At 43.2% G+C, this 22,541-nt stretch overlaps 1 long non-coding RNA gene across 6 annotated transcripts in view; it reads right to left on the bottom strand.

Annotated features, from left to right (window-relative positions):
* Positions 1–3,068: 3,068 nt before the first annotated feature.
* LOC135452831 (uncharacterized) overlaps positions 3,069–22,541 on the bottom strand; it is a 39,175-nt gene continuing 19,702 nt past the window's right edge. For 5 of the 6 annotated variants that reach the window (XR_010441708.1, XR_010441706.1, XR_010441711.1 and 2 more), the window contains 2 exons: positions 5,418–5,699; positions 3,069–4,466 (listed from right to left, as the gene is read on the bottom strand). This is a non-coding gene — a long non-coding RNA (uncharacterized LOC135452831). Of the gene's footprint in view, positions 4,467–5,417; positions 5,700–6,340; positions 6,470–22,541 lie in introns of all 6 variants that reach the window. The other variant, XR_010441707.1, reaches the window with a different exon arrangement.

The following is a 22,541-nucleotide window of genomic DNA, read 5'->3' as shown; positions in this document are numbered from 1 at the left end:
TGTACAGACATAGTTCTGGTTGCAAGGTTTGACATTTTCCCTGTTTAAGTGCATCCTTACAGGGAGCAGGGCAGGAGCCTTGCAGACTGTGACCCTTGTGTGTCACAGAGCATCCCTACAGGTGCTAACCCCAGTATGAGTGTCCAGGGCAGAGAAGTGCACACAGTCCTGGGAGCAGAGCTCTCACATGTTCACAAGCACAGCCAAAGCAGAAGCAGTCTCAACCTCAGGAGAAAATGCAGGGGATTCTCTTTTATCTCTGTAGTACTCATCCCAGCATCCCATATTGCTTTTGTTTTCTCATTTTTACACCACAGCTCTAATCAATGCCACAGAAACATGTCTAAATCATGGATAGCCTATGGTAAATTGTCATGGTAAGAGCCCACATCAGAGACCACCAAGCTGCTTCTGTGCATCAGCTGAAGCAGGAGGTTCAGTTCCTGTAACACCCAAACACCCACAGAACTGCAAAGCTTGGACATTGCTTTGGTAGCAAACAGAAGATGCTCCATCCACTGGATATGATCTTCCCAGAAGTCATGGGGTTATCCAAAGAGAGTTACTTTAGCTTCTTAAGTCAAGATTAAGAAATACTTTCTAGGAAAAACCCTGAACAACTCTCATAGTTCATGATGGGAGAAACATTATTTATCATGAATCAGAGCATGTATAATTCACACACGTGCCTCAAATAACACACATGATTAAAATGGTCTTTCTTATGAGCAAAATCATCATCCAAATTTTTTATCTATCACTTGACACGCAAACTGGTCAGTAAGAACATATTGCCTGAGAGCTAAACATATTGCACAGAATACGGCTTCAATCCCTAATCCCTCCAAAAAATGAGCGTTGTCAGTCCATTTCAGGTGGCCACATTATTGCTTTTATATATATATAGTCTAACCACAGTCCTATTTCATCCATCACTGTTACAATCCAACTAGAAATACATCTTTATGCAACATAAAGACATGTATGGTTATTATCTGGACAAATATTAGATACTGAGATGCTGACCTGTTTCTTTGTGGACTCCCCACTATGCTCAGGACCTTTGTCCTGTGCCAGTACTTGGTCCATTCTCAGTAGATAAATGGGCACAAATCAGAGGAGACATTGCCTCCTTCCACCTGCCCATTTAACTGGAAAGGTTCACAAAGTCTGCATTCAATTCCTACATTTAAATTATCACCAACATCTGCAAGATGCTGAAAATTCATTTGGAGTGACCACCCTAACCCTTCTCTTTTACTTTGTCATTCTCAAATGACTCACTATTTTTGCCATGATTCCCATTTGGCAATGTGTAGTCAACAGGAGTGCTCTGTTATTTTTTTGAAATTTGCACTTGTTATAGCATGGTAATGTCTCACTGGTATTTGAAAAAATGTTCTTTTCCCAGATACCAAATATACTCAAGCTGTCTGTGAGCAAAGACTGTAAGGTATTTGAGTAGATCAGCTATTTTACTTTTCCCTGCTACATTAAGGAAAAAAAAAAAAAGGCAACTACAACATATTAAACACTAAAGCAGACTGCAAGGAGTAAGTTCAAAAGTGAAATGTTCCCAAAATCCAGTAGGTATCTGTAACAGCAGGTTTCACTTAAAGTGGCTATCACTTTACTAGTTTTAACAAACTTCAAAGTAAGTGTCCTAATGCTACTCATTTTGTGTGTCTGTTTTACATCAGTCACAATTCTGTATCATGGTTTCACTTCTGCCTGATGCTTATAATGAATTTTTGTAACTGGAAAGCACATTTAGTGTATGGATTAAATTAAGAATGGTTTTACAAAGCAGCATGATAGCAGACATTTACGTTATTAACTCACTTTTTTACATATCTGCTGATATGTTTTTGGGGCATGTTAAAATATGGTATGGTAATCCATACCACATCCATCAGCAAGATAAATATACTTAACTGAAATAAAGTCAGAGAATCAGAAATCAGTTTCACGAGGCTCTGTTTCACGTCACTGAAATATGGGAACATTTTTCAAATAGAACTATTAATTTTTAATTCATTATACCACTTCAATTCAATGCAAAATGGCTAATTTTAATAAACCAAAGTGTCAGTGCTGATGGTGAAATCTTATACAGATGGAAAGCTATTCTCCTAGGAATGCAGCCTGGGAGTGATACCTTGCATACCAAAAAGGTATTTCCCCAACATGGAATTTTTATGCTATTTGCCAGCACATGGAGTGTGCTGGATGATTTCACAGCCCTTGGTCTTTCCCACCCTGAGCTGTGGCAGCACCTGCAGGGCAGTTCAGGGGAGTTAAAGTCTCCTAAAATGAATTCAGGAGCACTGGGCACCACACTTTCTACATTCCCTTAGAAGTAGTCAATCCCAAAAGAAATGTTGTGGCTCTACTTTAGGTAAGTAAAACAGCAAATGAAGAAGGAGCCCCTGATTCTCAGTAACAACTTATTTTGCCTCAGCCTTCTTCCAAAACCAGCTCTGCTGTGTGCCTGCAGTGACCCTACTGCTCTGGGATGGGGAATGGCCAGCACAAGGAGGGCAGACTGGAGTTCAGTGGGCTCATTGGGGATGAGGGGTTGGCACATCTGGCCCACAAGACACTTGGAGTTCAGACACAGCCCTAAAGAAGTGATAACTCACTGAGTAAGGGGAATAGGTGTTCCATATGCTCTGTCAAAGGAGCAAAATGTCATCTTATTTTTTCAGTCTGTTCCTTCAGGTGCTAGTGTCCCTCAGTGCATGCACATCCAGTGCCAGGGGAGAGCTGTCAAGGTACATTTTAGTCCATTTCCTATGCCTTCAATTCAGTCTGGATAGGATATTCATTAAAAAATTTCTCATTTCATCCCAAAACTGAGACATCCCACGTTCTTTCCAACACTAAGGTCGCTCTAAGCAGTTGTTCATAAAACTTTTAACCTGGAGAATTTTTTTTCCCAGTCACCTCCCAATATGTAGACTTATTAAGAGATGGTGTAATTAATTCTATTTTTACGCCTTTCATTTTGCTAGAAACACTTGATTCTGCCTGGGCCAGTTACCCTGTTTCTGAGTCCTCTAGGACATGCACACAGTGTTCACACTGCTGCTGGTCACCAAAGATCACCAGCACTCATTTGTTGAAGGGAAGGCAAAAATCTTCTTACAGATCCCAGGAGCAAATGGCCATATCAGATGCATTTCTAAGGCAAAATTAAACTATTCCTTAAGGCTGTAATAAAAACCAGCCATTGGAGCTTATTTTAGGAGCATTTCATTGATCCAGCAGTATGAAAAAGAAAGGCTGAACTCCATTAGCAGGAAGAACTTTATCAGGCACACATGGATTTATTCTGCAGGACTGAAAACTTGTATTCCCCTCTCCTCCTCTCCCTCACTACACAGGTCTTGTCCCTGGAAGCAGAGAGCAGTCTTGGAAAGGCTGAGTCCTCTGTCCAAACACACACATCTTTGCCTGCCTTTTATCACAGCAGTCAGGTCTCCAAAGCCTTGTGTGGACAATTTCATGACGGACTCACAATGCCTGGCAGAATACAGTGAGGAGAACTTGACCTCAGGCAAGTCTTTTTGGACTTGGACCTCAGTCCTTTTCCTTCTTTTGTGCCCAACTAAATGGTGGTGGTGAGGGTGAAAATAGAAAATACACTACATCTTTGCAGGATAAGTGGAATAAGGGGCGTTTATTATTGATTTCAGAAGCTAACCAAACCTTGGGGCTGATGGCCCCACACCAGAACTCAGGTAACCAGGGTGTGAATATGCAGAACACATAGCAGCAGGAATTGTCCATATTTTCCTGTGCCCTCCCCCAGGTACATGCAAGTGTGGTATTTAAAACTCTCAGACATCAGCAGTTCTGCATATCCAGACATCATAGCTGCCTCCATCCAAGAGGAATTATGATTTATTGTAATTTTGAGATTATACAACAGTTTAGTCATTTTAGAGTACAAACAACTACTTGAAAAAGCTTACAGATAAGTTATTAGTGTGGTGGAGAACTCCTTTGAAACAGTAATTTAATTACTCCCTCCCTTGGAGGATCTACAACATCTAGCACACATAAAAGGAGCCATCTCAGGTACTGACTTGTCCAACAGTTATAAAGACGTAGGGAGACATGAAAAGAAGATGCTGAAATATGTATAACCACAGAGTTCAACAATAAGAGGAGTCAAAATGATAAGATATCAAGGATCTTCTCAGTCTTTAAATACTGCTAGAGGCCACATAAAAAAACCCACCAAAATTATTCTCAACTGTCTGTATCAGTGGTTGAGTCCTATTTAATCAGTGTTTTTTGGAGCCAGAATCCTCTGTCTCAGATGCACACAGCTCCACACACCCTGATCCTCACCTGCAGCTATCAGCACACACAAAGAGCAAAAGCAGTACTGGATGAGGATTTCAGCTGCCCCCACAAGGTACAGAGGGCTGGACAACAACAGCCAAGCTGCCCAAACACTACAGAGAAAAGAAGGGAAAGTTACCCCAAGGGAGATATAGCAAATATTTTCATGGCATTTCTATATTTCAAGTTTATGGTGATGAAATGGAGAGTTTACTCAATTCATTTGGGTTCTGGGCCTTGATTGTCCCAGAGACAAGCGCTCCATTTATCAGTACCTTGCAAGTTTAGATACTTGCAAAATTATTTCAAAGAAATTCTTGACAAATGTTTTGTCAACTTTTCTGAATGCAATATTCAAAATGAACCCTCTGTAGAAAAAATATATGAACAAAGAAACCTGCTAAGAGGAGGAAACATCTTAACACTTAAAAAATAATTAAATGAAGCCGTAAGTCTTGGATCCTTTTCAAACAACCAAGCATGTTGCAAATATTTTATGCTCCAGATGAATTTCACTAGATTTTTTATGAATTTACAGTTTTCAAAAGCCTGCAAAAATGAAAGACTGGTGAAAGCTGAGCATTTGATACACATTTAAGTTCCTCTTTTTTTTTTTTTAACTCAAGTAGGATAGTTCACTGACTGTGTAATAGTTCCTTCCAAGGTAATTTTCTGTGATGCTAAAAATGTTCCCATAATACCAGAGCCAAGATTTTATTTTATGATAAAACTAAAAAGCGTATCAATTACGGGTTGCAAAATAACCAAGGATAACACTAATTTATGTAAATGTGTACTGTACAATACAAAGAAATATTCATTTTTGAGCAGCATATAATAAGATTAAAAAATCCTGCTGATTAAACAAATAGCCTTTTTAATGCATTTGGGGTTAGATGGAGAACATTTCCAACATGAAATAGAATTCTGCTAAATTCAAAACACGAATAAAAGAAAATTAAAGAATGAATTAGAAACAACAAGCTGTATTTCTGATCACGGCCAAGAATACAAACCAGGTAAGACAAAAGAGAATTTTATATGAAGTATTGTCTATCACCCACCTCATCTGCCTGTGTGATCACAACCTCTGGCATGCTGTTGCTGTTGTCACCTTTTCATCTTCTTGCCAAGCTTCTCCTGTTGCTCCATGATGCAGGAGATGCAAAGATGCTCAGTCCAGCACTTGAGCAGCACCTTCCTCATCCTCAGGAGCATCAGTGCTGGCTGAAGGCTCAGGGCCTGCTCCAAAGGCTCTCAGGGCCCCTTTGTTGGCACCCTGCACACCTGAGAGTTTACCTGAGCCTCCTCAGAGCTCTTGGTGTCACCATGACAAACTTTGTGCCCTGCAGAACAAAGAAAAGACAAGACATGAAGGCCCTTTCAATAGGACGCTGACTCCTTTAGCTTTGCCATGAACTGTATTTGATACATGAGGGATCCTAAGCATGTGTGATATAGAGAGACTGCAACATTGTAAAGCCTGTGTAGGATCTTTCTCAGGGAAGGATTCTGCAAAGCAAAAACTATCACAGCAACATTCTTCTGTTTCACAGAGAAATCCCTCATGCACACAAGACACCTGCACACATTCTGCATCAAATAAACAAGCAAGTCCCAGCAAGAGGAAGAGGTTTTGCTGAATGCACTCACTGCTACCACAACAGTCAGACTACACTCCCTAGCCAGAGCACTGTGAGGTTTTCTTGCAAACACCAAACACCTGGTGCAGGCTGCTGCTCCCAGCAGCCCTCTGAGCTCTGGAACCCATCAGAGAGCCAAGCACAGCTCTCCAGGAGGGATGCCAGAGTGGTATTGACACCACAGTAAAACTCCTCTTATTAGCAATGTGTTTATATACAAAATACAACACGTTACACATCCAAGTAATTTAAGCTTGGGGCAGTGTTGTTGAACTCCTTCCTCTCCCACATATGTGATATTCCAGCTCCCAAATTCCAAGTTTCAGCATTGTGAGGATTCTCACCTGTGGGATCTCAGCACCTCAGGACTGAGGTGCCGAGTCACCGAGACCACCCTTGGGGGGCTCGGGAGTCCTGGAATGTTGCCAGAAGTGTCTGGTGGCTGGACTTTGATCCTACACAGGAGACGACACCTGTATGAGGATAGGAGGATTTCACCAGGGTGAATGGTGAAGGGATTAGTTAATTAGAGGGTGAGACACAGGGTTTAGGATTTATGTACAGGGGGGTTTAGAGAAGTAAGATGGAGGAATCGGGGCGTGTCCTGTCCTTCTTCTTCTTCTCCTCCATCTTCTTTGGTGATGGTGGCACTTTGGGATTGGTCATTACTAAAAGTGCACCGGGCAATAAGAATAAATGGTATTGGGGAAAAATGATAAATATTGTACACGCAACTTTGGGTATAAAGATAGGTGACTGTCCGGAGGGCGGACACAGTGTGCTCATGGCTGACTGCTGAGCAGACCTCTGTCGGGCCGAAAGAAAATCTTTTAGATAAACAATTAATAAACATAAAGACCGAAAGAAGAACTGAAGCCTCTTCTCGTTCCTTGATACGCGGGCTGCCCCAAGGCCACTCCGGGCCTTTCCAGGCCCTTCAAACAGCTGAAAACCGGACACTCACCTAGAGCATGCAGCACACATCTTAGCCTGCAAGCATTTATTGCTGGACATGTGAGAATATACAACCCCTCCTTTTAAAAGCTATATGCTATGCAACATAGAATTATAAAGACAAATTATTTCACTTACAATTATTATTCTAATTCTTTTTACTTTGGTCTCTGACCAAACATAACTTGACATTACTTCCCCCCACAAAAAAAATTGGCAGAGTATCACTTTCCAAATGACACATGACATAATTTACTACAAAAGGGAAATGTTCTGTGACTAAAATGACATAATGTTGATTTCCATGCAAAGCATGGTCTCAAGGATTTACAGATAAGACAAAAATGACCACATATAAGTCTAGAGTTTCACTTAATAAATCTGTGTGGCAGATTTACACCAGCCATTTACACCCCAGTGAAGCCATGATGATCCCTGCTCACTCAGACACCAAAATTGATATCTGCATTTGGGGACAGTCCAGGTCTTTGGAAACCACAGCATGGCCTCAAATGCACACAAAACTCATCCTGAAGGAGCACCACCACAATATAAGAAGTAACTTTCCATAACAGTGAATTCACAAGGTATATATGTTCAGCCCTTTATATGGGCTGCCCAGTATCAGGGTTACTGGGCAGAGAGCAGCTGTGTTGATTAAAATCTGAACACCAGATACCACTGAGTTACTACTACATATTTCATGGTACAACTTGCAATTACATCATAACTTGACCTACAAATGGAGCAGAAGGTCAGATACTCCATTCAATATTTCCTGAGAATGCTGCAGATGCCCAAACACTTCCAATAGCTTCAGAAAACCAACAGACAAATTGCAGGACCAGCTCAACTTCTCAGAAACAGGTCCAGCTCAGTTCCTGCCCTTACATCTCCATGAACAATCCCGTTTGCTGTCAGTTGTGTTAAATGGGCAACTTTCTTACTAGTCAAGCAGAAAAGATGGGGTGGGGAGGGGTAATCCTGCACACCCAGTGTGACACGGCACCGGAGGAGTGAGCATTAAATTAGAGTGAGAGGTTATAAGTCTGACAGAAATCTGATCTGTATTCCCTAATTATGGAGGCTCACTTCCACAAAACTGACACAAATGTTAAGCCAAATTAAATGTTGTCTAATTAACTATCATACACAAGCCTTCAGAGCGGGATGTCTTCATGTTATTTAGCAAAGGAACACGAGCGCTCGCGGATTATCAGCCGAGGCAGAGCTGCCACCCCAGCTAACTGTTACAAGGTGAAGCCATTCCAGTTCCACACATCCCTTCCATGAGTCCTGCTTGTAATGTTTACAGGAAAAGGCACATCAGTAAACAGGGCTGGGGGAGCTGCGATTCAGTGGCACCACGTCCCCAGCCAGGTGCCACAAGCTGTTATGAAAGGCCCAACTGATGGGCTGAGGGCAGATAAAGAGAAAAAAACCCACCAGTGCTGGTAATTCATGAAAAACTACACACTGCCATGACAGCTACAAGTTCCAAGTGACAGCTGTCAATGTAAATGGAGTTTGGGAAGCCTTTCTTAAAGGATCATCCACACGTACATGTTATTTTGGGGAGAGGGAAGAATTAAGAGTGAAGATTTTTGTATTTATTTCCTCCATTGGGACACAAGTGAAAAAACTAATTTATGATGCTCTTGATTTCAGCATAATCATTTTGGTTTTTGACTGGGAAAGACAGAAAAGCATTTACTTCCTTCATTTCAGATCTTGCATGGTGCTAAACCCTTCCTGTGTCATCAATACCAGGAAGAGCCTTGAGTATGGCTGAGGCTGGCGGGAAGAAGGTGCCAATGCTGGAGGAACCTTGGGTGTGGGAAGGGAGAGAACTGAAGGCAAACCATGCTGTGACATGGATTGGAGAGCAGAAAGAGATGCCCTTCACAAGGGCTGCATTATCTGCAAGAGAGACATCACCCAGATTAGTCTCAGTGCTAATCCATAGTCTAGAACTGGGAGGAGCTGAGCGAGACAAAGCAGCATCTCAGCATGGGTCAGGCTGCCTTGGCACTGCAGCTTTCCCAGCAGAGCAGAGCAGGGAAGGGCTGCCCTGGCTCTGAGTGGGTAGCAGGGCTCAGCCAACATGGATCTGATTGATTTGAAGGGGTTTTGTTCCTACCACAGGAGGAAACAGCTGCAGCAGCCTGAGCAAATCAGCCACCATTTCCCATACAAATCACTTCTTATCCTGTCTCAGCTTCCTGAAAACATGATTTTGTTTGTTTAGGAGCAGCCACATTAAAATGCAATAGCCAAAGCACTGGAAAATTGATTTGTGAAAATTTTAGAAGATCTACATCCAGCCATGGTTTAATGGCTAACACTGACCATGCACAATACAAACACACAGAGCTCTACTGTTTACATGCTCTCAGAGCATGGTAGCAAAGGCACCTCACAAAAAAAAGGGAAAATTGGGCAAGGAAAGTGTGAACAAAGCCTGCTATTAACATAATTCTCCCTAATTGTTTTACAACTGTTAAATTGACAGCATAAAAGGCTCTACTATTATTACCAGCTGTAGTCTATCTCTCTCTATCCACCCTAAGCTTCCAAACACTCTAGTTACTCAAAAACAAATGGAGCCAAACATTCAAGCTTAAGTCAAACAAAAAGAAGGATCTTGGAAGTTTAACACCCACTCACACCCAAAAATAAATAAAACCTTGCAAGGACCTATGCTTTCCTTCTGTCTCCAGTAACAAATCCATCTAAGCTGATGAAATTTTGCATTGAGCATCTTCTTGAGCAGCTATTCACACCATTCCCAGGGCCTCACCCATAACAGATTGCTGCCAGTGTTTCCATGTCACTGTTTCCAGGAGATGTGTGTTGGGAGTTCATTCTCATTCCTGACTAACCATCATTAGACTGACAAGAAACAACAGCACCTCGCTTTAAAACAAAGCACCTGGCCTTGCCCTTGGCTCCTGTCCTGCATAGATCCTCACCTGCAGCTGCTCTGCCTCCCCAGCAAGGCAGCCAGGGGGCAGATCCTCACCCCTGCCCCAGGACAGGGGGTGGTGTCCAAGTTCCTCTGCTGCCACATGACTACTTCACAGAAAAAAATGACACCATATTAAAAGCATTAATGTTGAAGGAAAAGCTATTAATAGTGTCCAGCAACTGATTACAGCATCACAGGATGTGCTGAGTGGGAAGGGTCCCACAAGGATCATTGAGCCCAGCTCCAGCCCTGCACAGGGCCATCCCCAAGACTCACACCATGAGCCTGAGAGCTCTCTACAAAACTCTCTTGAACTCTGCCAGGCTGGTGCTGTGACCACTTCCCTGGGGACCTGTTCCAGTTCTGGCTGGCCCCTGGGAAAAGAACCTTTTTCTAACACCCAACCTAATTACAAGAGGTGAAGCCTGGCTCCCCCTTGGCAATCCTAACGACTGAGGAGCCCTGTCTGAATGGGATGATGCTGACAGCTCATGGGTGAGACTGTGGCCTGGGGAGCAGCTGAAGGGGTTTTCATTCTCTTATGCCTCCCAAAATAGTTATTTCCCAATTGTTAGAAACACCAGGATAAAGAAGTGGTGCAGGTCTGGACATTTCTGTTTATGCTTTCTATTACTCAATGCACCATGCTTCCCAAAAAGAAATAAACTATAACCACTTTTAAAGAGATATTCTAAACCTCAGTGTCTGACTGTGCACAGTGGAATGAGACAGGAATAAGAATAATACACTTATTTGGGGAAGGGGAAAAAACAGTGGAGAAACAGGGTAAAAATGAAATCAGGATTCCATTTCTCCAGTCAAGATGCAGTTTGCCTCCACTCTTACAGGTCTGATCCTTCCAAGATCAACACAAGCACGCAAGCTTCTTACACCTGAGTATCAGCATACATGACCTGACTTGTCAAACAAAAGAAACATTAAAAAATAAAAGCATTTTCTCAAGGGAATCAAACACGCCCTGTTTCCCCTTTCACCACAGCCCTTTGCTGAACTTCAGAGCCTTGCCACAGGCACCTCTCCTTCCCTCCTGTCTCACACAGCTCCTGTGTCCCAGCCCAGCAGTGTCCCACAGCTGGGAGCCCATCCCACACCCACAGCCTCCCTCCCCACACAAGTGGGTCTGAGCACCTTCCTCTGTTGTGGGTTTGCCAACCATGCCCATCACCTGAACCCTGTGAAAGCAGGGAGAGCGCACAGCCTATCCCATTGTCCTCATCCCCATGCTGGAGGTCCTACATCTACACTGGATTGGATTTGCTCAGGATTATGACAAATAATGCATAATGAAAGGCAAAGCCCAAGGCCCAAATTGCTCTGGAGGGCAGAGCACTGGCAACTCTCAAAATCCTTCTGAAGCCATCAAACAGCTTTCAAGTTATGACCGAAAACACCATTTGCAGCTCAGTGAGCAACTTCCTGACATGTGGGGTTCCCTGCATGGTCTTCATTCTCCTTCAAAAGCAATTTTCTGTGCTTTCTAGTTTTCCCCAGATAGCCAGAACCCTGGTCTGGACCAAATCAGATCCAGATCAACCCTCCCACATCCCCACAGTGCCTAGAGCATTCTGGAAACACAGTGCTCACTATGATGCTTCCTGACAAAACAAATAGGTGTTTTTCTGCCTAGCAAACAAATTTGGTTGGATCTTCAGGTTATGGTTGGGAATGATGAGAATAATGTTCCTCCTATGAAGGTCCTTTCCCCACTTGTAGGTAATATCTTGTGAATTGTATCCCAGTTTAAAATTATCCTTTATATTTGTATTAGAGCATCAGTGCACAATTAGTAACAAAGTACTCAGAAGATATTGCCAATTATTCAAATTGTGGTGTAAGAAACTCAGAGAAGTAGAGAATGTATTCTGATCAATTTTTTTAAAAGGGGTTTTAAACAAAAAGAAACCCTTTACAAATATATAACTGATTTTCTTTACCAATGAGCATCACAAAGGGGAGGTGACCAATTCCCACGTAATTGACAACAAAGACACAACAACCTGCTGAAATGCTGAGAGAACTTTACCAGCTTACAGTTTGCATGGACAACTTACAGTTAGCTTGTGAAAATCTAGCAAAGTTAGAATAGCACTACAACAAAAGTCTGATAATATCTATTGTTTTAAGGTGTGTGTGGCAGGGGAAGGATGTTTCAAAGCTCTCCTGCAGTGGTAAACTGCTAAGATCATCAGCCACAAACTTTCACTGTGCAGGAGATGGAGGGGAACTCGCTGCAGCCAGGCAGCCACCAGCAGTCCTTGTGTGATGACTGGAGGCTGAAATAGCTTTCTATTGAAGAAAGCAGCAAATAAACCATGTGTCCCTCTTATCTACGTGTTCATAGCATCGCTGTCTTAGATTTTGAGTTGAAGACAGTAGCACCACTGTGAGATTTCCATGCCCATGGGATTGCATTCCACTGGAAGCCCAAGGCCATGTTCAAGCAAGGCTGTGCAGTCACTCCTATAAGAACACTCTCCCCAGCTCCAGCAGTTGTGCCAGAACAGCAAAATCTCTACCCTGAGAGCATATTTTCCTGGTGGCCATGTAATCACCTTCCTTTTGACCCCTTCCCTCTCTCCCTCCTCCACCTGTTCCCTTTCCAGCCAATCTAAGCTTTATCCATGTTCCGTGTAATTTTTCCTTGTCTGAATGTTGCAAACACAAGAGTCCCAAATCATCATATTTTTCAGGACAGATTTTTTATTTTAAAGAAACATACCTCAGTGTTCAGAAATTAATATTTTCAACATATAGATAACATTTATTTTTACAATTCTCTCTGGCTCAAGCTCTGAATTTCTAGAGAGAATAATCTGTGTATTTCACCCTCACACAAGTAACGTGCCTCTCCTTTTCCACTCCAAAAGAAATATAATAGCAACCTCAAACACTCAAAGAAGTTTGTAACATTTCCATTACAAACTTATTTCAACCTACAATTACCAAATTACTTAATTATCATAATTAGATACGAAGCTTTACTGTAAATTAAGATTAAACTGGGTTGTTGAAATAAATGCTAATATATTTAATTGTGGTAATTATTTTGGCTTCATTGCTATTCCTCAACAGCAAGTATGACTGAATGATGTCTCTACATGGAGTTACCCAAGCTCACCATGCAGCAAACAGCAGCAGTTCAGTGTCTGAAGCAGAGGGCACTTTTCCCTGTGTACCTTGACTTCCAGTGAACGGATATTGATTTCCACTGGAAGCTAACAGCTCTTCATTTTTACTTTCAAGGTTTCAAATTAATCTGATAATGGTTGAAACCTATTCTCTTCCAAGGCATTACTGGTAGACACGAGGAGCTCCTCCCAGAAACGTGGACTGAAGCCAAGGATTGGAAGTGAGCAGGTCTGCTCTCACTTTGTGTGGCTGATGAGAAGTCACAGCCCTAACAAAGCAAAAGGCAGCAAGGGACTGTTATCAAATGCACTTCTACCTCTGTCCTGTCTTGTCCAAATCTGCATCAGGCTGCCTGTTTCAGCATTTACCTTTGAACTGAAGCACAATTCTAATTGTAGATAATAAAGGATATTGCAAGGCTCACAGGAAGAGGAAACAAACTGCCTGTCCCTCACAACCTGTAGCAACATTTGAGGCCAGATCTGCTGGTGCTGCAGCCACACTGTGTGCTAGCCAGATCCATGCTGTTAGCTTGTTTAGTATATACTAAAGGCAGGTACAGTAAATTTGATTTGCAACCCGTCTCATCTCATTTACCTGATGAAGGCAGTGCAATAAAATACCTCTGACATATTACACTGGCCTATGACATGATGCCAATGGAAAATGACATGTCCCACCATGCTGAATATGATAACATTTATCTGAATATCTATGATGCTTTTTTAAAATCTCTGAACAATTTTAAATTTAGCCAGAAAACTTAAAAAGATAAAGCATGGATTGAAAAGAATACTTCTTTTCTCACTATCTCACTTGACTCTTCAAAATTAGCACAGGGCCCAGCAGATGGGGTCAATCCACTTTCAAAAGGCATTAAGAAGCCTTTAGAGATATTTTTAAAGTAAACATACAAAATTAATCCTAAAATAGAAACCTTTCAATATTTATTTTCAATATTCTTTGGGATTTTCTTTTATGCAAGTCCTGGAACAGCCTAGAGAAGATTTAAGTTCATGCTAAAAATGAACTCATCAGCCACAGTCTTTATCCCAGGGCTGGGGAGCCAAGGCCTGACCCCAGAATCTGCACATGAATCAACATTAAGCCTTCATGGGTACACAGCATTTCCCTCTAAAGGGCTTAGAGCGCTTTCTAAGCACTAATGAATTAAGTGTCCAGCACTTGTGTGAGATAGGGAAACACCATCCTTCTTGTAGGGACTGTGGGCAGAAGGAGGTTAAGTGATTTGTACAGGGTCACCAAATAAATCTGTGTAAGGCACAGCAGAACTCATGTATCCTGTCTCCAGGCCACCAGCCCTGGGCTGAGGCCATCCCTCATCTCCACCCAGGCACGAGGGCTGGGGCTCGAGTCACCAGGTGTGGCAGACAGAACCTCTCACACATACATCTCCCATCTCCCCCTAATTACTGGTACTTGGAAATATTCACATTTTTATTTCTTTCTCCCATGACAAAGTTTTACCAGGCTTAGAAAGGTCAAAGTAATTACATGTAAATGTGTCATACGTGTTAGAACACCCTGCAGGAACCAGTCAGGACTCTTGAAGGCCAAAGAGATGAGGAGTCTGTAGGGGACTGGAAGAGGGTCCATCAGAGCCTTTCCAACCCAGCTGTCACCTGCAGACAATTCCCCTGGAGACACACAGGGTTTCAGGCTGCTGAGAGCATTCTGAGCAACCAGCCAACCCCTGCTCTGAAAAATATTTTGTTTTTCTCGCCAGCTTCAGTAATGAGATTAAATTAAAGAAAATTTTAAATTGAATACCCAGGGCAAGAAACCAACTTCCTGGTACTCTGATGTATTGAGCAAGGTAATCTCCCAGAGGAAGTGGCAGAGCCCAGATTGCTCAGAGCCAGACAGGGCCAAACAATCAGTTCCCTTGTCCTGAGACAGACAATTTCTCACCTGCAAATGGGCATTTTTCCAACAGACACGCTCAGCCTTTAACAAGATAGGATTTTTTTTCCCTTTTGTACACTCACAAAGATGAAAAGGCACAGCCAGTGGAAGGGAGACAGAGCAGCCAAGAAGGATCCTGTGAGCTTTCCCTACCAGGAGCAGGTGGGCTCACACACAGGAGATGGGACAAATTGGTCAGGAACAGAACTGACTAAAGAAGTACAAGAAATCCACATAACCTCAAGTGAAAAAGATCATCTGTTAACTGCTTCTGTGACTGCATGCACAGAGCCAAGTGTGATTATTTTACACAACTTTTATTTACTATTCTTGCCATATTTAATTAAAAATGCTTTCACTCATCCAGTTTCATTAAATTATCCATTACCTCAGAAAGGCCAGTTTAGACTTATGTTTCAGTTTGAAAGCTCAGAAATCTACTTGTGATCTGCTAGAGCAAGCAAACCAGCAGGAAAAGTTTCAAAATCAGAAGGAATAAAACCCCAGCGCTGCTTATTCTCACTGCTGGCAAACCCAATATATTTAAAACACATGCAGAAACTCAGAACTACTCACAAAGTGGGTTTGAGCTGATGCTGGTGAATATCAAATGAATGGTTTTGCAATATGTAAAAGACTCACTGGGAGCCTGGTATGATCTGCCAAAAGCAGCCTTGGAAAGCTGATCTCCAGAATGTCAGTGACCCAGCTGCAGCACTAAACCCCACCAGGCACTGTGGCTCCTGTTACACCCTGCTCAAAGGTTGGGGCTTCAGATGTTTGCTCTTGTACAGGGCTTTAGAAACCTGAAAGAATTTCTCAGATGCTTTTTCCAACAAAAATTGTCACTGGAAAGGAAAAGAAGGCGAAGCAGTTGACATGATGCTACATGGTTGTTTGTATTTATAAACAGCCCCTGTGCATTATTTTCCTCCACCTTTTAATCATCAAGTTTTGTCACACCCCTTATCCCCAACCCGCAAGGACCAAAGCAAGCCTCTGCTGGAGAAGCATGGATTGCCTGCACTGCCATGGGCAAGCTCCTGCAGAGATATGGCTTTTTGGGGACTGTAAGGAGAGGAACAGTGCAAAAAGACCAGCGGTGAGACTTAGAATGAGTTTCTACCATGTTGTTCTTGGTCATACTACACAGATTACCTGTTCAATCATTATTTTACATAAAAAACATATAAAATCACTGTTAAATGTCAGATAAGTTCAGATAAAGCTAAGAATTGTAGAGCATCCTGTGCTGTTGGTGTCCAGCCCAACTAGCAGGTCCTCCCTTGTGCTGCCAGAAAAATATCCCCTTTTCTTCTGGCTAGACAATACTGACTACATAAAGCCAAATAAAATGTGTGACCAGAACTTGTGACTACAAATAACTTCAGTCAGTCTGGGAAGGACAAACATCAGGCTTGGAAACACAGGCTGTAAATATGCCCTTCACACAGAGGCTGTCCAAAACCAGCAGGTTGCAGCAGCACTCTTAGTGGCACTGGGGACACCTGAGTGCAGCAAATTCTTGAGGGAGGTGGTTCTCCACCTCTACAGGTTGTCATGAGAGCCCACCTGAAGCACTGTGCCCACCTTTGGGACCTACAGCATAAGAAGGACATGGACTTGCTGGAGTGAGTCCAGATGAGGGCCATGGGGATGATCAGAGGGCTGTGGCTGCTCAGACTGGAGCAGGGACAGATGTGGGGAAACCTCATAGCACCTTCCAGTACCTAAGGGGGCTCCAAGAAAGGTGGAGAGGGACTGCAAGGACATGGAGTGATGGGACAAGAAGGAATGGCTTCAAACTGACAGAGGGCAGGGTTAAATTAGGTATGAGGAAAAATGTACAGAGATGTTTAGATGAGATGTTAGGAATTACCACGAGGGTGGTAACGCCCTGGCCCAGGGAAGCTGTGGCTGCCCATCCCTGGAAGTGTTCCAGGCCAGGCTGGATGGGTCTTTGAGCAACCTGATCTAGTGGAAGGTGTCCATGGCAGAACAGGATGGTCTCTGAGATCTCTTCCAACCCAAACCATTCCAGGATTGCTCATGAGCTGCTTAAAGCTGAACATTTAGCTGGATGATCAGCCCAAATGGTCACATTGTCTCCTCCTCCCCATGGGCACCTAAACCACTGCCAAATCCAGCAGACAGAGCTCTGAAGCTCCTTCCCCATTCTTTCCCACCTCCCTGACAACAGGCTACATCCACGGTGTGTCTGCACAAAGGCCAGGGACAAGGAGGGGCAGCTCCTCTTGCAGCCCTGTCCTGTCTCAGCCATTCCCCCATGGTGGCACCTGCACCATCCCCGTGTGGGGCAGATCTGCCTGACCAGAGGCTGAGGGTCCTGCAGCCTCAGGGTCACAAATGCGCTCAACTGGAGGTGTCTTGTCAAAATTCAGGCTTTTCTCCTCCAGAGAGCTCAGTACCTGTACCCAGCTGCTCCAGCTTCTCTTCACCATGGAGCTCACTACAGGGTTCATACATTTGCCCCATCCCAAAATAAACCAACATCAGAGAGTGATTCTGCATGGCTTCAGCAGGTAACCCAGATGCAAAACACCAGCCAAGCCTTCCTTGCAGTTTGCCAAATTTCATCCATTTTACTGCCTGAATACAGGCTGGGTACATGATTTCAGCTTTTTCAAAGTTAAGCAACAAATGTGTAATGTTTCTGTCTATCAAGAACACCAAGTTCCTTCGCTGTGCTATGTCTGATGGGTCAAACCCCCACTAAATCAAGCTCATCATAAAGCAATACTAGCACACATAAATTTGAGCCTTTTAGTGCAGGCCTTTCATCAAGTCATAATGCTGTCCATGCAGCAAAATCTAGACACTTTGGAAAGCCTAATTGTAAGTTCAGGCTATGAAATGCTCATTTTCCTATTTACACCACCTTTTATCACCACTCCTTGTTGCCCTATGCTGTATATTGATTAAATATATTATACAGCAAGAGAAAATTGTGTAAAGAGCTGTGTGTCATTTGAGAAAAAGGGAAATAAATAAGTCTATTTGGCAAGACTGAAACACACTGGGTGAGTACATGTCACTCTTCCTACAAAAACACACAGTGATTGCAGGCTCTGCTGTAACACAAATTGTAACAATTACAAAAGTAATTGTTAAATTACAAAAAGACATCAAACTCTCAGACCTCCCGGGGACCCTGTGCATTTGGCCATCCTCAGCAGTAAAATGAAAGGTGGGTGTCCCCTTTGTCACTATATCATGAAAACCAGACCAGGTGGCTAATCCTCCTCAGGGAACTTGAACCTTGGCAAAGCATCTACCAGAGGCTGAACAGATGCTCAGGCACTCATTAACCAATTCATTTCACCGTCACGCACACAAATGGGAGTGTAACACTGAGAGCTCACAACTCTGCTTCCACCCCCACCAGTGAGACCCAAAACCTGCCCCTTGCTCATTTAACATGGCCAGGTCAGTGACAGGAGTTTAACTTTTCCAGCCATCTGGGAATGCTGGCCAGCAGCACAACACAGCAGGAACCCAATTTCAGAGCTTTTGGAGCAGTTGGATGGAAGTTTTGGGATTATTTCAGGGACTAGCTGCTGTACTTATAACAAAACAGTAGCAAAGCCCTCGGATCCCAGTGTGCAAGCCCTGTTAGATGAGCTGCCACTGCCACAGCACTGGCACTGCTGCAGCAGGACAGTGGCAGCTCCCACCCCATCAGCACTCATGGGTTTGAGCAGGAGACCCAGCAGCAGCATCAGGACTGGGTCCTGAAGACTGCACAAAGCTCCAGGATGACCTAAAGCATCACATTAGGGTGGCTCTAATACCTCTAGCAGCTACCTAAGAATGGCATTATTAAAAAGAAAAGGAACAACAGGAAAAAAAAAATCAAACAAAAACACCCAAACAACAGCAACAAGAAACCCTCCCACCCCCTCCCCCAGACCCAAAACAACAAACTAAAGCCAACAACAAAAGACACACAATGAAAACCTTAGGAGAGAATCAGAGATCTAAAATACTGCAGGAGTGTGTTTTTAAAATATCATTTCAATAACATAAATGCAACAGGGGATATGAGCAACAAGTCACAAAAAGCAAAGCAAATTTTTTTACTAAGAGTAGCTTTAGAAGTTTAAGCCATGAAATAAGAGGCAATATCTAAAAGGGACAGAGAAAACAAGTTAACCCTGCCTCAAAATACAGTTATAAACAGAAACAGAAAAACCCTCTTATCCAGCTACTTCATTTTCATGTTAGACAATAACTGAAAGAAGAGCATCAGAAGAAACAAGGAGCAGGACTCCTGTACACAGCTGTACTTTACTTTCAGCTCATTTGCTTTCTCCTAGCACAGCATCAACAGATAGCTGCTCCATTACCTTGGTAAAACCAACAAGTCACTGGAGCATCATTCAGTCAGGGCTGCAGGAAAACTTCCAGCAGTGCCCAGACATTTTTGCAGGTAAATCTCATTTTTTACATTAGGTTCACTTGTTTAAACAACAAACCTCCATCAGTATAATGCTGGATGTTTGGTCAGTTAGGTGTTTTCAAAAAACGTGGCTATAACCAACACCTCACTTACCACTACCAACACCACTGCAGCTGCTTTAAAGACGGTGCGAGCCCGAGTTCATATTAAAAAATTTTCTTTGAACACTTCTATTTCCTGAAAAAATTATCTTAATTGGTGAAGTGTAATAAAATGTGCTAAAACTAAACCCTGCCTCAGGCATCAGGGGCTGTCAGAACAGCCAAGGCTGGACTGGAAGGATGTCCCAAGGAAAAGTTTTGTTTTGTCTCCGCCTATGATCTGCCTGCCTGCCAGAGAGCTCAGAGCACAGTCATACCCACCAGGCAGCAGCCAAGGCTATGGAGAGCCTTAGAAGTAATTTTAATAGTCTTTGGCAGAACAAAGCTTCTCTGAAGTTTGTATTTTCAGTCTATTTTAAGGTAGAAGTTGGTGATGGAGTAGCTTGTAACATGCCTCTGAAGAGGCAATGCTGGTGGATTTTGGAGCCAAATAGGGAATTTTATCCTCAAAGAATGAGAAAACAGCAAAAGTCTGAGGCTGCCTTTGTGTGCTTTACAGCAGTGGGCAGAGGGGGTACAGAGACTGGAAGAAGAGATTCCAAAGAACAAAAATAAAGCAGAAGGGAGGAACGCCTTTCCAGCTGCCAATCTCCAGGCAACTAAACCCACAGCCCCCCTTCCCTCCCCATCCTCAGGGAGAGACAGACCAACTGCTGCAGGACTTACAGAACTGATCCTGCCAATGACAGACACGACCCAAGCCTCAAAAACCTTAGGAAAGAGCAGCTCTGTAGACACACACTCAAAATAAATAAATAAATATCTCATCCCAGGCCAGAATAGAGACTTAGACCCCAGATCACTGACAAGACAGGCAGCAGTGGTGCCACTGTCACGTCAGTGCAGCTGTTGGCTCATCCACAGGAGAGGCTCAGCACAGCTCCCAGATGCCAGCACAGAGAGCTCAGTCCAGGTGCAGCTCGTCCTGCTGCAGTCAGGGCTGCTGGCAAGACCCAGCTCTATTCCCAGGCCTCCTAATTGCATCAAAGGCAAGGAGAGTGGGAAAATGCCACTATTTCATTTCTGAAAGTAAGGGCTGATGAGGATTATTTACACACAGCAGTAATTCACAATTACATCAAACCCTTGGGTACCTTAATTCTGTTCATCGCACAAATTACAGAGCACGAAGGGTTTCTAATTGCAAGTCTCTGGGAAAAAGCTCAGGGAGCTGGATCAAAGTAGGTGGGATGGAAGCATCCAGGGAAGCCCAGAGATACACCACAAGGTTTCAGTGTCCTCAAAAATGTTCCTTCCTACACTCTGAGCCCCAAATTCATAAACCGGTCAGAGAAAAGCTGATTTTTCTCAGAATTTTTCACTTGCTCAGGAAACAAAACTGAAGTTCCTAATTCTCTACAAAGTGACCTGCAGTAGAAAAAAGTGCTTGCAAAGCAGGAGAGCAGCAGCTGAGGCATTGCTGGTGCTGGAAGTAGCACTGAGCAGTCGCTGCTTGCTTCCCCCAACAAACAGGCTGTCCTGGGCCAGTGCCATCCACACAGCAGGTCCTTGCTGAGTGCTCAGCTCCAACACGAGCTCTATCCTGCCAGCAGGTGCCAACTGGAACAAAAACACCTTCAAAAACAAGTAGTCCATTCCTCTGCTCAATTGTCCTGTTTCTGAGAAACAACTCAGTGCTTTAAGGCCAAAGCACGCTGTGCCCAAGTACAGCTTTTTTTCTTATTTAGAAGACACACAAGTGCCTTCAAGCTTTCCTCCTTCCCCTGCCATTCCAGGGGAAAAAGGCCCAGCAAAACAGAAGAGAAATGAAGTCAAATGCGCTTTATTACTTATTAGTTGGTAACATAATACTTGTGACAAGCTGAACAGTTGTAGCAGGCGGCTGTGGAAGTCACTACAGTGTTTAGAACAAAAACAGGAATGAGAGACAGCTCTGAAAGGGAGATTTTAAGCACAGCTCAGCCATCCTACCGTGCCCAAACCAAGCACTGTTATTCAGTTAATTTAGTGAATGAATCCCTCAGGGTCTCCAGCCATCTACCACTACAGCTCATTAGAGCCCAATATCCGACTTTTCATGTTGTATCACTGAAAGCACTTATGCTTAAAATGTAATTAAACTTAAAACAAACAAGGGCTGGTTCCCCCCTCGACTGCCCTGGGACATGCCCCAGCCCTGCCCCAATGCCAAAGGCACCCACCTCTGCTGGGTTATTTGGGAAAACACCCCATGCTTCCCACCCCACAGGCTGACATTTGCCCCAGCGTTCATCCTGTGAGCAATTAGAAATCTAAATACTGGGTGTAATGCCTGGCTGTTGGGATTTAGCCTCTTACAAACGAGTAATGCAGTAAGACTTGCTGTCCAACGAGGTGTCTTATTGAAATATCCCAGGCTGGTTTGCTTGTCACAGCTGTCGTTTCAGCCATTTGCACTTACACTGTATTGCTTTCATTACAAAAATAGAAATTTGTGTCCTAAGTGCTGTTACATTACTAATGCTAAATATTTAATTCCCCAGGGTTCTAATTATGGTTGAGCACTGGCAACACTGATTCTACTTTTTAATAACAACTGTAAAAGCAGTTTGAGCATTTTTCAATTAATTAAATACATAGTGTACGAGTAACCTCTTGTCATTTTGCCCTCCAGGACCTGAGCTAATTTGCGTGGAATAAAATGTTTTGAAAATTAACTGATATACTGGTCTGATCATTGTTGTTCTATTAAATTATAGCCTGCCAAATGAGCGGTGTATAATAGTTACATACTGTACCATTCCCTTATTTATGATGGCATGGTGATTTTTTGAAAAAAACTTCTCCAGCACATTTCTAGATAGCACACTGGAGAGGCCTAATTAGCAGGCAGGAGATGGTCCATGCACCACGGGCATCAGTAGACTTAGAGTGCAGGGAGACTTCAGCAACGAAAAACAAAGCCTCTCTCCGTTCTCCAGACCTCATTTTCACCTTCTTTCATAGCTGAAATTAAAAGTGTTAAT

This window comes from Zonotrichia leucophrys, chromosome 11 (genome assembly GCF_028769735.1).
Source record: "Zonotrichia leucophrys gambelii isolate GWCS_2022_RI chromosome 11, RI_Zleu_2.0, whole genome shotgun sequence".
Taxonomy (NCBI): Eukaryota; Metazoa; Chordata; class Aves; order Passeriformes; family Passerellidae; genus Zonotrichia; species Zonotrichia leucophrys.
This window is presented reverse-complemented; position numbering and strand designations above follow the sequence as displayed.